Below are 17,180 nucleotides of genomic sequence, written 5' to 3'. Positions count from 1 at the left end.
CCGCATTTGGAATACTGTGTACAGTTCTGGTCGCCTCATCTCAAAAAGGATATTATAGAATTGGAAAAGGTTCAGAAGAGGGCAAACAGAATGATCAAGGGGATGGAGCGACTCCCTTACGAAGAAAGGTTGCAGCATTTGGGGCTTTTTAGTTTAGAGAAAAGGCGGGTCAGAGGAGACATGATAGAAGTGTATAAAATTATGCATGGCATTGAGAAAGTGGATAGAGAAAAGTTCTTCTCCCTCTCTCATAATGCTAGAACTCGTGGACATTCAAAGAAGCTGAACGCTGGAAGATTCAGGACAGACAAAAGGAAGTACTTCTTTACTCAGCACATAGTTAAACTATGGAATTTGCTCCCACAAGATGCAGTAATCGCCACCAGCTTGGATGGCTTTAAAAGAAGATTAGACCAATTCATGGAGGACAGGGCTATCAATGTCTACTAGCCGTGATGGCTGTGCTCTGCTACCCTAGTCAGAGGCAGCATGCTTCTGAAACCCAGTTGCCGGAAGCCTCAGGAGGGGAGAGTGTTCTTGCACTCGGGTCCTGCTTGCAGGCTTCCCCCAGGCACCTGGTTGGCCACTGTGAGAACAGGATGCTGGACTAGATGGGCCACTGGCCTGATCCAGCAGGCTCTTCTTATGTTCTTAAGATCTTATCTGTTGCCTCTGACTCGCCTTTTCTCTGAACCATAAAGCCCCAAATGCTGCCACCTTCCCTCATATGGGAGTTGCTCCATCCCCTTGATTGTTTTGGTTGCCCTTTTCTGGACCTTTTCCAACTCTACTGTTTTTGGGGTGAGGCGACCAGAAATGTGCACAGTATTCCAAATGTGGCAGCACCATAGATGTTTATGCAATGACATTACGATATCGGAAGTTTCATCTTCAATACATTTCCTAATGATCCCTAGCAGGGAATTTGCCTTTCTTATGGTTGCTAGCAAGAAGAAGTTTGTTATGTATTTATACAAGGCCGGAGCACAAGAACAACAAACAATGAATAATTGAGCGGTTTAAGCAGTTACCAATTAAATAATTAAAACAGTTAGGTGACAGTAGAGCAAAAAACACAGAGGAAAACAAAGTCCTGTCTAGAGAAATGACTGTAAGAAGCATGTCATTTAAATACATTCCTTTGTTGGAATAAAAGATAATGTAACCCAGAAATTAATCTCATCATCCGTCCTTGACAGAGTTAAGTCTAGGCTGGGACTCATCCTTCTTGTGACATCATACATGATGTCGCAATGTCATGTCGGTTTCAGACTAGGCTGTCTCATGCTGGCTGTGGTCAATAAAGCCCTGATACATCCGCCTGACTGCTGGATCAGGCCAGTGGCCCATCTAGGCCGACATCTATTCTCACAGTGGCTGACCAGATGCCCCAAAGGGAAGCCTGTAAGCAAGACCTGATCACAAGAGCGTACTGCCTCTGACAGTGGAGGTGAAACATATCCATCACAGTTAGTAGCCATTGATAGCCTTTGTTGTTGTTATTATGTGTCTTCAAGTCGACTACGACTTATGGCGACCCTATGAATCGGTGACCTCCAAGAGCATCTGTTGTGTCAGCCATGTGGTGCCATTGTCGTACCGCTCTAACATTTAGGATTTTTTCCCTGATGTTCAGCCAAAATCTGGCTTCCTGTAACTTGAGCCCAATATTTCATGTCCTGCACTCTGGGACAATTGAGAAGAGATCCTGGCTCTCCTCTGTGTGGCAACCTTTCATGTACTTAAAGAGTATGATCATATCTCCCCTCAGTTTTCTCCAGGCTAAATATGCCCAGTTCTTTCAGTCTCTCCTCACAGGGCTTTGTTTCCAGTCCCCTGATCATCTTTCTTGCCCTCCTCTGAAACTGTTCCAGTTTGTCTGCATGATCCTTAAAATGTGGTGTCCAGAACTGGATGAAGTACTCAAAATGACTAACCAGTGCCAAATAGAGGGGAATTAGTACTTCAAAATGAGGCCTAACCAATGCTGAACAGAGGAGAGCTAGTACTTCATGTGATTTGGAAACTATACTTCTGTTAACTTCTGTTAATGCAGCCTAAGATAGCATTGGCCTGTTTTACAGCCACATCGCACTGTTGGTTCATATCCAGCTTGTGAGTATGAACAAAAATTCCAAGTGTGCTGGGCCAGGACAGAGCCCTGAAGTGCCCCCCCTTGTTGTCTCCTTCCAGATTGAGAAGGAACCATTGATAAGCACTCTTTGAGTACAATTGTGTAGCCGCCCAGCCCACATTTAGCTAGCTCACTAATCAGAATAACATGGGGCACTATGTCAAAAGCTTTGCCGAAGTTGAGATATATTATATCCACAGCATTCCCACAGTCTACCAGGAAGGTTACCCAATCAAAAAATGAGATAAGATTAGTCTGGCAAGATTTCTTCTTGATAAATCCTTGCTGGCTTCTAGTAATCACTGCATTGTTTTCAAGGTGCTTACAAACTGACCGCTTTATAATCTGCTCCAGAATTTTCCCAGGGATTGATTTCAGGCTGACTGGTCTGGAGTTCCAAGGTGCCTTGTTAGGATCCCACCTGCTGCCACCACCTGTCAGGTCCCACCAGTCCGGATCCTGGTTTTTATTTGTTCTCTCACGGGCTCTAGCACAGATCTCACAAGATCCCACTGCTAGGCAGCACCACCAGCCACTCCCTATTTCACAATATTGCCTTGGAACTTTGCCTTAGTCTCCTTCTGGATGGATTGATTCCATAAAGGAAGCCACAGACCTGAACTTACAAGATCTGAACAGGGTGGTTCACGACAGATGCTCTTGGAGGTCGCTGATTCATAGGGTGGCCATAAGTCATAGTCTACTTGGAGGCACATAACAACAACAACATCCCTAGACCTGAGAATCTTTGGTGGGATTTTTCTCTTTTGATCTGCCATTGTGGATATCTCCTAAGTTCAGAGAAGTGCTTAGGGTGTGCGTTGGTTAGCACAGTGTTTGGCAAGTGGAGCTCTGCAGGGCCACGAGATTGAAAGGGAACTCGGGTGAACCCTGTGCATTCATTAAAAGGAGATTGTCCAGATTATTTCATCACCTTTTCCCCTACACTGATCCCTGTCAAGAGTATGGAACGTCTTCACTGAGTTCTCAAAAACATGTTTTCTCCCACCTGTGCTCCTGCGCCTCGAGCCACACAGAGACTCCAGGCAATGTTTCTCTCCTTATAATTATCATTTTTCTTGCCAAAGATCCAAGGATTTACCCAAAGATTGCCTGTGAGACCAATTGCATGAACACCAGAATCAAGGGCAAGGTAATTCCTTGAATTCTGCCTGCAAAGTTTGGTGCCTAACGTATCTCCTGGGCTATTGAGAGCCTGTCTTTTCCATCTCGCATGGTCATGAGATTGTTTGAGCCCTTTAGGCAGAGTCTATGAAGGAACCACTGTGTGATAATTTTATCAGCTTTTTTTTAATATACAGTAACATTGAGCAATTTTCCTTTCCTCAACGCCAACTTCTGCTGTTATTTCGTCAGATTTTTTCCTTTTGTTTCATAGACTCTACTGATTCCCCTCGAGCCTAACAACTGTTGTTGTTTTTACAGAATCAGGCAACATCTTGATTCTGCTTGTGCCGGCCTGCCCATTCTGCTCCGACAATCCCAGCTTCCAGATCCTGCAACATGACTTTTTCCTTATGCTGTTTGTTCCAACATGCCCTCACACTGCAGTGCACCCAAGAGGGCGTCTCCCACTTTACTCCTTACTGGCCCTCCATTCATTCCTTTTCCCTTCTCTCTGGCATAACTGCCCCCAACTGCCCCCTTTCCCCACATTCCAGCCCCCTTAGCAACTGTTGCCAAGGCTACTAAAAACTGCCTCACCCTTAATTAATAACATTTAGTTTCCCCCTATTTTCCTCCCGGCAACTAGTCTGGATGAGATGCTTGTTTCACGTTTCTGTTTCAGATTTAACATATTTCAAAAGTGTTAACGTTTCTATTCAATACAAACCTGGGTTACTCTTTGTAGGCCCAGAACAAGAGGTTGTGTGTTGAAGAACAGGTGAAGACACAGCTGCGTAGGACAATGAAAGTCACCACAAGAACAAAAGCAGTGAGATGGTTTTGTCTTGTTGCAGTTTATTTTATTTGTAATTCAATTTATATCTCGCCCTTATATCCTCCTAGAAGGAGCCCAGGGTGGCAAACAAAAACACCAAAAACACTTTAAAACATTTTAAAAACAAAAGGCTTTAAAATGTAATAAAACAAAACATTTTTAAAAAGATCTTTAAAAAACAAATTTCCAAAGCAACATATTGGAAACGGATTTGCCCACAGCTGGACGCATCTCCCTTTCCCACTGCTTTTAGGACCGCCCACAGCAAAGTACTGGGCCAATCGTCATGTCTGCCTCAGCCTACAGCAAAGGGTTTTGATTGGACACACCTGGAATGGCAACAGGGTTGATGTCCAATGAGTAGTGAAGTCCGCATGAAGCTGACTTCAAGGTAAAATGTGCTCAATCTCCAATTTCCCAGGCTTTGGAGTAAAAAGGGGCAGAGATTGGGTAACATTGTGTGCCCCTGCTTTCAGAAAACAGAGGTGGAGACTCATTGAAACCAGTACAGCTGCAAGTGTGTCTCCACGCTGAGCTCCAGCCCAGCCCATAATAACTGGAGACAATTTTTCATGCTGCCATTGCCCATTACTACAAGAAGGCTCCTTCCAAGGACCCCACCTGCCCTATGGGGAGGAAGGAGAGAGGGAGGGAGGCTGGCAAAGGCAGCGTCAAGGGGGCCTGCTCCACTCAGACTGTCCCCTCACCCCACAGGGCCAGGTTGACATCTTACATCATTTATTCACTGTGGTATTTTGAAGTGAGAAACCACCATGGGTACCTTGGCAGAAAGGCATCATAGAAATATGTAAATAAATGTAAATCAATCATAGGCCAGGGAAGAATTATTCCTTCCCTTGTTTGTAATAAAAGTTGTTTTGCATGTGCTGACTTCCAGACTCCCTTCCCAGAGTGTGAGCTTGTAGTGTGGCCTCCCATGGCTGAATTAAAAAAGAATTCAACACTCATTTTCCTGCTTTCCATTCACCAGTTGCACGCCTCTCTCCTCCTTCTCCGCTTAACTGCCACTCTCCTGCCCCCAAACACCCCCATCGCCCTGGACACGGTTGCTTGGAACTCTGCAGGCTCTCCTGAACAAGAGTTTGACTCAGAAACTACCGTGAGGGGGATGTGAATGCAGGCGGATGAGGGCTGAGTGGCAAAATTCTGGTTGAGGTCCCACGGTTTGATCTGAAGGCCCATGACGGCATCACCTTGATGAAGTTAAGCGGGTCTGCATCTGGTCAGTGCCATGATGGTGTAATGAAATGAGATATAGTTTGGGAACTGTAGTATGTAGTGTTAATTTGACACAGCAGAGAATGAGTTAACCTGACCTAACATAGAAACAGCAGAAAACAAAAATTCCTAATGGTGCCTGTGAAGGCTGAATGTTCTGTTAGCTTGTTCATCCCATGTAACAAGATACTATGTAGAGACTGAGCTAAGAATGCATTGTGCCTGGGGGAGGTAGGAACAGCACAAGGAGCGCTCAAGGTTAGAATGCTAACTCAATGCAAAGACAATGAAGCACATTGAAGAGATACAAGCAAGAAGGGAGGGGCTGTCTTAAGGAGGGCTTGAGAGTGTATATCAACTGTACCTTTGTAATCACGCTTCAGACTGATTTTCCGGCACTAGCCGAATATCTGGTCTCTCTTTTGCAAAAGATATTGGTAATCAATAAAGGTGTTGTTTTATATCTTGGTTTCCCATCTGGTGTGATTATTGGAGCTTCCCCCAGATGAAAAGAACCTTTTGGTGTAACAATTTTGGCGAGAACAGCCACGAGGTCTGGCTGACCTGCTGGCCTTCCAGGTCGCCCTTGGCGAGCCAAGGAGAGCACTCCAGGTTGTTTTAACCTGGCTTGGGGCCAAGAAAAGGCGGAGAGTGGAAGTCACAGCAGTTTTCAACCAGAGCTCCAATAAGTGAAACAAGAGAAGCCAATACCTTAGGGAGTAACAGGAAGCTGTCGATGACTGTGTGTGGTCGTGAGAGTCAGAAGGCCTACTGAGAAGCCTGGTAAGATCTGCTTGAGTAAGGGTGACTTCACGAGGGGCCCGTGGGACGAGAGCCTGTTGAAAAGCCCAGGGAACTGACCTATAGCAGGCAGTTGAAAAACCCAGTAAGATGGGAACAGGGGCATCACTGGAAGAGAAGCTCCCATGTGAGTAAAGTTTGTAGTATTTTCCCAGGAAATAAGAGTGGTATTAGGAATGATTTTGTCTAAATAGACGTGTATGAATTGGGTACTCAAATGTGAATTGGTTATATGTGAGGTGTGAAGGTTTCTTTGAGTGTCTGTGTGAAGGTTTTCTGTGGGAATGTTATAAGGGAACTTTCCTCCCTTTACTGTTACTTCCTAAAACATGTTGTTTTTCCTTGCTGCTTGGATCGGCTGTGTTGTCCATTCTACTATTTCTGCTGGCTGTCCTTGTTTTTCACAAGATTTAAAGAACCTAATTTGTTCCTTTGGTAGCTTTTAGCAATCTTTTAAGTTAATGTGAAGAGATTTGCTCTGCTGGTCCAAGCAAGTGATTAAAGAAGAAACAATGTGGAGGAACAAGGGTAGTTGTTAAGATTGAGGCATACAGGATGTAGACAGAAGGTTTGAGCTACGTAGACAGTGAAAAGGTTAAAGAGCCATTTGTGATGGGTAAGAAATGTCTTGGGAAAATTAGTGGATTGTTTTAGGGAAAAGAAAAGAGAATAATTTCTGTTCTAGTTTTCATTACTGCAGCTTGTTCTCTGTGTATGTGCATGTCTAAATTTACAACCCCTCCTTCCTTTCCCCCACTTGACAAGTAAACAGCCAAGAGAGCAACGCAGCCGCTGCCCCTTGCAGCCTGGTATAATTCTGTTATATCTTTCAGTTCATTGTGTAATTGCGGTTGTTTCCGTGCATATAAATCATGATTTAATTACAGGAATTAGTTCTCGACTGACCCGAGATTTTCTGCTGATAACTGTGCGGACAGAGGGTTTTCTTTTGCATTTGTATATGATCAAAAGTCTAATCTTTTTATCCCATTTGCCTTTCCGATTATAGGACGAAGTAGAAGCCAGGTGTTAACAATGTTTATTTTGTTTTTATATGGGTATAGAGGAGAACCTTCAGGATCTCCTTTTTGCCACTCTGGTATAGTGTTAAGAAATTAAGAAGTTTTCTACTGTTTGATTTAAAGCATAAGTATAGTTTGGTAATTTAAGAATGCAGCTGTAAATTGTTTTTCTTTCTCTCTCCTTGTATTCCTCTGTGCAAGATTTTATTTCCTCCGGAGCTCCCTTCTCTTATTAAGTTTCTTAAAGTTGTTTTCTCCAGTCTGTGTAGAAGCTGCAAAGTAATCCCCCTTCTTCCTAAAGGCTGCTTTCCGTGGCTACTTTCATGGGTAACCTCTGTACATGATCAGAGGCTAGAGAAACTCAAAGGTTTTTTAGAATGTGTAGTCCTGTTGTGTGTTTGTCTGTCTGAAACTTTTTTAATTGTATCTTTTTCCACTACTAATGGGAATACTCAGTGCAATGTACAAAGCTGCTAAATTGTTAGTTGCAACACAATATTTTGGTTTTTGTTCACTTTTGTTCTGAAGTCTTTTTATATTTTCTTTCCTGTGCTGAGGCATTTTCCCCAAAGGAACGTTTCCTTTTGTGTGTGTGTCACAGGAGATTTTATTGCAGGCATTTTTGACTGGAGCCTCACAGATCACTGACATGAAGCCGGTACCCACGCCCTGGGCCAGGACATAGCTATGTACCTGGCGTGCCATTCTCCAGCATGTGCTACCATAACAGCATAGGGGCCTGCTTCATTCTTCCCCAACTACAGGAACTGACAGGTCTACTTGACCATTGACCTGAAATGGACACCACTATTTCTTCTGGCGAGATGTCCCATGTTGTGCAAGCTTGCAATCTTTATCACAGTCACTCGGGGGGAGGGGGAATTATTATTCTTTTCATTATTCCAGTTTTTCTGCCTAGCATCGGCAAACCATACACAGTTCAGTTACAGCTTCCACTGAACATGACCAGCTGGTTTCCAGAGGATGAACTTTGTGCAAGCCATCCCACAGCATGTTTCAACACCATGATACTTGTTTTTTGTCCATTATAATATTGTATGTAATTATTTATGCATTGTCCTTTAAGGATGTGTTGACCGTTGTTGTTGTTTTTTTCCCTTTCATAATTTATATGTTATGGCTGTTTTGCTCCTAGGATTTTTTTTTACTTTTCCAATCCCTCTGAGTGATTTCGTAATGGGGGTTTACAGAATTTGACTATTTCAGATGTGGGGTTCACCAGTGTAGAGTATTGGCCCATTGCATCATTATTTTCTCGCCCATTTGTTTATTTTCCCATTCTGTCATAATAATGGTTAGGAATAGTGCAATGTTTAGGAGTGCAAGTTACACGTCAGATAACACATGATCGTCATGCAGTCACTCATATTATAGATAAGCTCTCACAAATAGAGGCACATGGATGGTGGAATTCCCTGTTTGGCTGGGGTGAGGACGCCAAAGGAGGTTTAAATCTTATAATGCACCCCATTGTGGTGATTTTAATGCTTCAAATAATTCTGGTCTTTGTCTCAATGGCCCTTGTGAGATGGATCCTATCACATATAGCACAATTACACCAATTGGAAGTCAGCATTGGAGCCCGGGGGCAGAACTGTGAAAGGATGTATATGTCTACATTTCAAAGAGGGGGGGGAGTGGTACGGCTTGGCTAACCCCAGGTTAGTTCAAGTGGACTCTAGGAGGTGCAAGGCCAAGAGCTATAACTCCCACCCCCACTCTCACACACCCCACCTGATGGTATGGCTGGTGATGCGTTCCAGAGGTTTTGTGCAAAGGAAAACAAGGGCAGAGTTAAACACTGTTGCATAAATGTTATCTTATTCCTTGGCATATACACCCCCACCCACAGTGAATCCCATTGTTCATTAGAGAGAGCCTTAGTTTTTTTGGTGTCAGTTAGAAATACACATGCAGATATACACACACGCATATGGGGACTCCTCACACTACGACTCCCCCTTTTTCCCATTGACCACACATGGCAAATGGGGAACTCAATATACATACTGCATGCCCAACAAAAATAGATGAAACCACCCTTGCAATTGAGCACAACGTGACCACATATCACCCACCAAATACACTGACCCCAAGGTTCTGTGTAGAGAAAGGAACCCCCAAATCCCGATCTTGGTTTATGTGGATAATATTCTGGTCTGTGGGGAAAACCGGGGGGCCTGCCTAGAGGCTACTAGGTCTCTTCTGAAGGAATTGGCTAAAAAGGGATATAAAGTGTCTAAGGACAAGGTGCAGTGGTGCCAGGAAGAAGTTACGTTTCTGGGATACCAAATCAAGAAAGGCAAAAGGGCCTTGGGCGCTGAACGAAGGGAAGCAATATGTGGTATGCCAAGCCCCAGAACTCCAAAAGAACTGAGAGCTTTTTTTGGGACTAGTGGGGTTTTGCAGGCAATGGATCCCTGAGTTTGGAATAAAAGTGGCTGTTTTGTATGAATCCCTGACAAAGGAGGGGCTAAAGGATTGGAAATGAGATAAGTTAATGGAAACAGCATTTAGGAAGTTGAAACAAGCCCTAAGCAACCCTCCTGTGCTAAGCCCTACCAGATGGACAGAAGCCATACCGACTGTATGTGACCGAAAACAAGGGAGTAGCTTCACGAGTCCTGACACAGAAATGGGGAGACAAATGGCGACCCATAGGATACTATTCTAAAGTATTGGATCCTGTTGCCAAAGGGTGGCCCACCTGCTTGAGAGCGGTAGCAGCAGCAGCGTGTCTGTTGCAAAAGGCTGAGAAAATTGTCATGGGGGCACAGCTGGAAATCACAGGCACACATGATGTAGCCAGAATACTGGGAACAAAGGCGGATAAAGTTCTCAATTCTTCAAGGCAGTCTTCCTATGAGAATTTGTTAACTGGACGTAATAATCTGACCCTGTCAGTTTGCAATACCTTGAACCCAACTACCTTAATCCCTGAACCAGGGGAGTTGTTACACGATTGCCTGGAGGTTTTAGATCAAGATACCTCCATAAGGCCAGGACTGAGAGACATACCAATAGAAGAGGAAAATGATTAAGTTTCAACCCCTAAATGCTTTTGAGGGGGGATTGTAATGAAATGAGATATAGTTTGGGAACTGTAGTATGTAGTGTTAATTTGACACAGCAGAGAATGAGTTAACCTGACCTAACATAGAAACAGCAGAAAACAAAAATTCCTAATGGTGCCTCTGAAGGCTGAATGTTCTGTTACCAGCTTGTTCATCCCATGTAACAAGATACCATGTAGAGAATGAGCTAAGAATGCATTGTGCCTGGGGGAGGTAGGAACAGCACAAGGAGCGCTCAAGGTTAGAATGCTAGCTCAATGCAAAGACAATGAAGACAATTGAAGAGATACAAGCAAGAAGGGAGGGGCTGTCTTAAGGAGGGCTTGAGAGTGTATATCAACTGTACCTTTGTAATCACACTTCAGACTGATTTTCTGGCACTAGCCGAATATCTGGTCTCTCTTTTGCAAAAGATATTGGTAATCAATAAAGGTGTTGTTTTATATCTTGGTTTCCCATCTGGTGTGATTATTGGAGCTTCTCCCAGATGAAAAGAGCCTTTAGTGTAACAATGGGAGCCCAAGCAGGGGGAATCTCTTTAGTCATTTGCTACATTGACGTGGATTCCATGACAGAAGAAAGGTGGGATATAAATGAAAGAAAATAAATAAATGAAAAATACAGATCTTTTTTTAAAGGGGAAAATATTCACACTCATGCCCACTTGACTTAGCCTTGAAGACTGCAATTGGCAGAAGAAGTTCACCTGGGTGGTCACATGGATTGATCCTGTTTGTAAAAATAGAGTTGTACTTGAGCATTAATACACCTTTCCGGGTTAAAGTTATGGAAATGGAAATGGACTTCCTTCAAGTTGATCCCGACTTATGGCTACCCTACGAATAGGGTTTTCATGGTAAGCAGTGTTCAGACGGGGTTTCCCATTGCCTTCCTCTGAGGCTCAGAGGCAGTGACTGGCCCAAAGTCACTCAGTGAGCTTCATGGCTGTGTGGGGATTTGAACCCTGGTCTCCCAGGTCGTAGTCCAACACTCTAACCACTATGCCACACTGGCTCTCTGAATAGGGTTTTCACGGTAAGCGGTATTCAGAGGGGCTTTACCATTGCCTCCCTCTGAGTCTAGTCCTGCCCAGCTGGCTAGGGCCTGCTCAGCTTGCCACAGCTGCACAAGTCTGCCACTTCCTTGTCCACAACTGCCAGCTGGGGGGCAACTGGGTTCCTTGGGACTATGCAGCTTGCCCACGGCTGCACAGGTGGCTGGTCATGTAAACCCTGAGACACTCACTGTGGGGGTGATCTTTAGCTGGGCCTTGACACCCAGGAGACACAAGTGGGGATTTGAACTCACAGACTCTGGACTCCCAGCCAGGCTGTTCTCCCCACTGTGCTATACCAGCTTTTTAAGTTATGAACTAAACCATAAAACTTTCTGTAGAGTCAGGCTCAGGCTGGATTGAAACACATCACTATGACATCATGTATGATGTCACAAGTAGGATAAGCTCCAAGTCTCAGCAAAATGAGAGCCAGTTAACAGTCAGGCCAGGCTTCATGCTCTCAAGGTGGCTCTTCAGGAAAGGTGATGAAAAGGTAACATTTGGGCCTCCATTAACTTTTACTATAGGAGAAGGATTTTGGAACTTTTTGTGTAGGACATTCACATTCTCTTTATCTGTGTACCTTGTCAAGTAAACTGCCGCCATTTCTATATTTTGGTGCCCTTCACATATTTAATAATAATAATAATAATAAAAGCCTTAGAGTATGACTCTATTGTTTCTCCTGCATATCTCAGCAGCTTTTGATACCGTTGACTGTGATAGCCCCCTGGACCATCTCTGTAGGTTGAGAGCACAAAATTACTCTGGTTTCACTCATACTTACAGGGTCGGTTCCAGAGAGTAGTTTTGGGTGACAATGCCTCAGGTACCTGGCAACTGAGCTGCATATGAAGTCACTTTGGGCAGTCGTTAAGAGATCTTGGGCAAGGTGCCACCAGTATGTTGATACCTAGCGCTATTTCTCTGTAATGTCTGAATCAGGAGAGGCCATGCATGTTCTAAACAGATGCCTGGGTGCACTCATGAGTCGGATGAGGGCTACCTGTTTTCAATCACAAATCCACAGGCATGTCATGGACCATCCAAATGAAGCTTATAGACCATTGGTGGTCTGTGGGTCAGTTTGGGAAACCCTGTCATAAATAACTTCAGACCACTGATATCTAGCAGTCCATCTTTCCCAGTACAGACCGAGCTGATCTTTAAGATCCCCTGAGCAGATCCTTGTTGGCTGTACCACAACTGTGGGATTGTCTCTTGGTAACAACGCAGAAGCACACCTTCCCTGTGATTGCACCAACCCTCTGGAATGCCCTCCATCAGGTATTTCGTGGAACAGTGACAATGCTCTTTAAATGCTTAATATGCTTACCCTAGCTTTTGTGGACTCTGACTCTGAGGCCTGTATCCAACTTAACTTCTACTCAGAGGAGATCCATTTTTTAAAAAAAATTGCATACTGCTCAGTGTTAGTTGTGATATACAGTTTTGTTTTTATCTCATTTTTAGGAAGTGTTATTGAATGTTGTTGTGGTGTTTTCAGGTAAACATCTTTGAGATTTGTATTATGTTAAGCTGATTGTGGGGTTTTTTTTGTATAAATAAATATTAGCCGTAGCAAGTTCATCCCACTCTTCAGTCCAAAATATATCCCAGAGCAGGTTACTGTTGGGTCAAAATGAATTATGGAAGAAATAAAATTGATTTTGGTTTATTTGCCCCTAACCTGACCCCCATCCCAGGAAGATTTGCAGAAAGAACTTTGGTCCAGGATACAAACTGAATTCAGCTTTTCTTTTCTTTTTTACAATAATTTTTATTCAAATTTTCATAAAACATACAAAACAAAATCATAAAACATTCAAAGACAAAAAACAAAACAAAACAAAAATGATTAAACAAAAAAATAAAATGTTGACTTCCCATTTGTCGCAGATCAAATCAGTTGTAGGTCTACAATATATAACAATCCTGTCTCTTAAATTATATTATAAAATCACTTTCCTCCAGTAGTTATCTTAATTAATCATCAAATCTCATTACTTTATTCTTTCCACAAAAAGTCAAAGAGAGGTTTCAATTCTTTAAGAAATATATCTATCAATTTTTCTCCAAATAAACATGTCGATTAATCCATCTCGTTAATAATAATAATAATCTTATTGTCATAACCATAGTCCAAATAAACATATCGATTAATCCATCTCATCAAAATCTGTTAGGTCCAATAATTTCAATAGCCATTATTCCATTATCCATATTAATTCCATCTTCCATCTTCAATAGTCCTGTTAAGTCCAGTAATTTCAGTGTCCAATCTTCCATTATCAGTATTCCATAATAATCTTGCTGTCATAGCCATAGACATATAATAAGATTCTGATGGGAATTTCCTCTATCCCAAATATTTTCTTGCCATCAATTCTGAATAAGTTGCTGAAATATTGTTGTAAAGTCATATCTGTGTTCTTCTTTTTTACAAAATGCACTGGCTCATCTCTTGAGAGTTTTTCCATTGTCACATGGCTGCAGTTAATTCCATAGATTTTCTCTATATCAAGCTCCATCACGTCATTCCAGAATTCAGCTTTTCACATGCTCAAGTGACCTTTAGCCGATATGTGCCAAAGGATGAGAAACCTTTGTCCCAGCAAGGAGGTGTTTTGCATTTGCTTTGTGCTTTTCCTATGTTTTAATGTTCTCTCGTTGTTTTAAGAACTCTGGCTCCAGCCTTTATCTCAAGGCTGTAGCAGCCTGCATAATCTGATTTACAAAGGGCAGCTTGCCCCTGGCAATTTCGCCTATCTCCCCTTCCTCTCCTTCCGCCCCTCTTGTCATGACCTTTATGCCAACGTGTGATTTCTTTATGCTTTATGAAGTTCATCCCCCTGGCCTGTAGCCCCTCCCCGAGGGTATATAATCTGAACCCCTTTCAATAAACGGGGTTCCCATTTCTGGAAGGCACCTTGCTGGACAGGTTGGGTCCCCTTTATTTATTTATTATTTATTAGACTTTTATACCGCCCGACTAGCAATAGCTCTCTGGGCGGTGAACACAAGAGATACAATAAAATCACACAATATAATACTGCAAAAACATAATAAAAAACAATCTGAGATCTATTACAACAAAATTAAGTTAACTTAAATTAAATTAAATTGTATGAAATGAAAATGAAAATGAAAATGCCTCGGAAAAGAGGAAGGTTTTAACTTGGCGCCGAAAGGAAAACAACGTTGGCGCCAAGCGCACCTCTTTGGGGAGACTGTTCCACAATTCGGGGGCCACCACTGAGAAGGCGCTAGATCTTGTCACCACCCTCTGGGCTTCTCTATGAGTCGGAACCCGGAGGAGGGCCTTCATAGTAGAGCGTAGTGTACGGGCCGAGTAGAGCGTAGTGTACGGGCCTTGTCAAATAACCTTGTCAAAGGTTGTCAGTTATTTCCTGGGTCTCTGGCAGTGGGTTCAAGGGACTCAACTCCGCACTCTTCCTGGGGTGAACGTGAGGTGAGTAAGTTTTGACCTAACAATTTGGGGGCTCGTCCGGAATCTCCTGTGCACCCCTCTTGCTGGCAGCGTCTCCTCTCTGATTCAGGCAACAGGCGCCACGAGAGATTTCTCTCGGTTGCCCTGGACAGAGACCTTTGCTGCCAGCTTGCAGGATAAGCAGCAGTTGAGGAACCCCTGCCAGATGCCATGGGACAAACAGGGAGTATGGGAAATTGCCAGTTCAGAGAGGCATGAAGAAGAAAAAGATGATTGAGTTATGCGTGGAACGGTGGACACGCTTCACTGCAGTGTTGGCCCCGGTGCAGGGTGGCCAAGAGGTGGTTCCTTTGAAGCTGCCACTTTGAGAGGAGTAAGGGGGCAGATTGAGGTTAACCACCCAGGACAAATGGATTTCCGGTTCCTGTGGCAGGCAGCAGCGCAGAAATGGAAAGGAATAAGAATAATGGCTGTTAGATCTTTGACCAGTGAGAACCCCCCCTAGTTATTTCACTGATGATTCAGTAAGAAGGAGCATACAGAGTCACAGCCTAATACCTTCCGCCCCACCTTTGGTTCCCAACCCCGGAGGCAAAATTCCTCAGGCGAGGGCAGAAGGGACTCCCCCGACCTCTGAGGAGGAACGGGAAGATGGAGAACCAGAGGGGGACTCAGGAGGAGTGGTCATGCGCTTGCGAGAAAAAGAGAAAATTAGAAAGAAAAAAGAGAAAGAGGAACTTCAGAAAAAACAGGCAGCAAGTTATGAATTCCCACTGATTTTGTGCGACCAGCCTTGTGTGGACAATGCAGGAACCCTGTGCCACATGATTGTGGTTGAGCACAAGATGTGGTTGGAATGGGATCTTAAGAAATGGAGCCAGTTGTCAGGCTTTTTTGGGGAACAACCGAGGAAAATGTTGGATTTAGTGAATAGAGTGTTGACAGGAGAGAAACAAAGTAGATTGTGGGCACTGGAAGTGGCTTGGGCAGCCGAAGGGGGATTGAGGCTAGCTTGGTCCGAGAGGACACAAATGGCAGCGGGCTGGACTGTGGAAACTTGGACTCAGGCCAACCGCACCCAGTTGCAGGCAGATAGGGAGAGGCTTTTGGGGCATCTTCGACAAATGTCACAGAAGCCGCCTAACCAGGGCAATCTTCTGGCTATAAAACAGGAAGCCAATGAGTCCCTGAGGCAGTTTTGGACTCACCTGCTTGAAGGGGTCGTAGTTTTACTAATTTGGACCAAAGTTTAGACTTACGGCTCTGATCCTCCCCTGTAGGAGTGATGGACAGATTAACATGGTCCACCCCCAGTGATTAATGGAATCCACTGGATTCCTGAATGCCCTCAGGGAGTTTCCAGTAGATCGAGCAGGAGACCCTGTTGAACCCTTGTCGCTCTGTGGAACAGCGAGGCACGTCGGGCTTTTGACACGGTTGCCCCCGAATGCCCTCTCTGACATTGTGGAGCCCGTCTTGCACCTTGGTACATCAGTAATTGGTCAGTTGCCTGCTTTGGATGGGGTCGTACTCCCTCTGAAAGAGCAGGTCCATAGTCTAGGGGTGCTCCTAGATCCATCTTCATCACTACAGGCCCAGGTGACCTCCGTGGCTAGGAGTGCCTTTTATCAGCTTCGGCTGGTAAGACAGTTGCAGCTGTTTCTGGACCAGGGTAGCCTGACCACTGTTGTCCATGCACTGGTAACCTCTAGGCTGGATTACTGTAATGTGCTGTTTGTGGGGCTGCCCTTGAGGTTGGTCCAGAAACTGCAGCTGGTACAAAATGAGGCGGCGACACTGCTCACTGGGGCAGAGTATCACCAACATGTCACCCCACTGCTGAAAGAATTGCACTGGCTGCCCATTTGCTACGGAGCCAACTTCAAGGTTCTAGTTTTGGTGTACAAAGCCCTATACAGCTCGGGACCAGGATACCTGAAAGACCGTCTTACCCCTAATACACCCAGTCGATCACTGCGCTCTGCAGGTGGGGGCCTCCTGCAGATACCATCTTATCAGGAGGTCCGTTCTGCACAACATAGGGAACAGACCTTTAGTGTGGAAGCACAAGTGTTTGTCGCCCTGGCCTCCTACTGGGAGAAAGGGTGGAATCAAGCAACCAATCCAAACAAACAAATAATAAGAAGTTGTAGTGTGCACAACATGTAGCATCAAACATACTAGTGTCGTTGCCCACAAGTCCCTTCCCCCACACTTATTCAGTGAAATGCAGAATTACAGCCAAGGTGGATTCCAGATTTCTGAGGCATCCTGGAGAAACGGTCGTCTGGAGTGGGGGACTGTCTGTCAATGGGCCTGAGAGAGATAACTCAACTGTGAAAGCAGGCAGCACTCCAAGACGCCTGGGCTGGCTGAATCTAAGTATGCTTTTAGTTTCCCACAATGTCCTGGGGCAGC

The sequence above is a fragment of the Rhineura floridana genome, chromosome 3 (assembly GCF_030035675.1).
Source record: "Rhineura floridana isolate rRhiFlo1 chromosome 3, rRhiFlo1.hap2, whole genome shotgun sequence".
NCBI lineage: Eukaryota > Metazoa > Chordata > Lepidosauria > Squamata > Rhineuridae > Rhineura > Rhineura floridana.
Note: the sequence above shows the minus strand (reverse complement) of the source record.